The sequence below is a fragment of the Halyomorpha halys genome, unplaced genomic scaffold (genome assembly GCF_000696795.3).
Source record: "Halyomorpha halys isolate HHAL.00 unplaced genomic scaffold, Hhal_1.1 Scaffold498.1, whole genome shotgun sequence".
Classification (NCBI taxonomy): Eukaryota; Metazoa; Arthropoda; class Insecta; order Hemiptera; family Pentatomidae; genus Halyomorpha; species Halyomorpha halys.
This window is the reverse complement of record NW_027113382.1, coordinates 123,571-125,271: the sequence shown is the minus strand read 5'-3', so window position 1 is coordinate 125,271 and position 1,701 is coordinate 123,571.

Sequence of the window (1,701 nt, the reverse complement as noted above, 5' to 3'; positions counted from 1 at the left end):
ATTTTTATAATTTAAAATAATTAAATTGCTGATGATCATAGTTGCTTTAAAATGTAATACATTTAAAAAAGAAAAGAAATAAATATATCTTTATATTTTTTTAATCATTTATCATTTTCATTATGTTTATCCTCGTTATGCATGCATTTGGTTTTAATTAAATAAAGAAATCTGTTTGTGAGTTTAATGGTTGAATCATTCAAGTAATCAATCAATCAGTAAATTTTTAAAATTGACATTCATTTTATCTGGAATGAATTTACTTACAATATGTGATGCGAGCTGAAAATATTCTCTAGAAGAAGAAACTTATAAAATGGGAATATCTTTTTGGCCTAGAACACATTTCTTGAAAGGAACTATGATTCTGAACACTTTTAAATAGTTCAGGTACTTTAAACTTTAAGTAATTTAATAAAATGGTAAACATTCTCATGAAAAAAATCAAAAGCTATGTTTTAATTAAATATAAGATTGAAATTTTTATCTTTTAAACATTTTTAATTTAAAAGTTTAGCTTTATTGCTAATGTATTCCAGGAATATTTGAAATATAGGAGACTATATTTAGTTTATTTATTTAAGAAATGCAATTTCTTTTATAAACAAATAAAAACTTAAAATTTGAATGTCACAATATAAATTAAATTAAGCCCTAGATTAAAAAATATAATTTTTAAAAGTAAATGTCATAAAATACTTGATCTTAGATATTCCATTTGAAATTAACTTATATTGGCAAAATTATTATATTTGGCTTTTAATAATTTTTGTAGTTTAGCAAAAACACTTCTGTCAAAACAATTTTTTTTGATACTTTTTAAATATTTTTTTTTTATTCTGATCTAAAATGTATGAGTCTAGTTTCAATGAGTTCTGATAAGAGACTAACTGTTTTGTCTTCCAATGGCTGGTATTGGCTAAATTGTTTTAGCAAATGAAATTTTTTTTTCTTTTTTAATATCACCATACATAATTCTTCATGACCAGGGGATCAGAAATTATTACATTCTTAAGTAAAATGTTCCAATTTCTTTTCCTGTTGTGGGAACTAATCAAAAAATAACTATAGTTGAAACTAATAGCTAAAATTTGTAGGATATGATATTTATTTATCAATGGTTCATTCTTGAATAAGGGTCGTATCTAAGGCAATTTGAGCTGTTAGTTTCAACTGTCGTTATTTTTTGTCCATCTCAGGTACTAGATTTGTTGCGTACTGAAGAACTTTCTATCCTACTCACTTATCTCATTTCGCTATCTAAATTAGGGAAGGTTCTGTAGCAATTCCAAAACTCTATAGACTCTACATACATCTCCATGTTTCGTGCAAAATGGTGGGCTTGTGTTAAATTTATTGCAATTTTTGTGGTTTTAAAAAAAAAAAAAAAATTAAAGACAGGAAAAATGGAAATTATGAAAAAAAAAATTGTTTTCTGTTGGTATAAGAATTTGTATTTTAAGGTTTCTGAGAGTGGGAGTAATGAATATAAATGTCGTTCCTGCCAAAAATATAACAGTTTAACCAAACATAACGAATAGTACAAGAGCTGGGCTGAAAAAAAGGCAGTTATTTCACCCCAATTTTTGATTACTTTCACTGACAACTATGTATAATTTCTAGTCAAAATTCATGAGTCTGCCAAGTATAGGTAGAAGGAATAAAAAATGGCGGCTGTTTCAAAACATTAATTTTTCATTC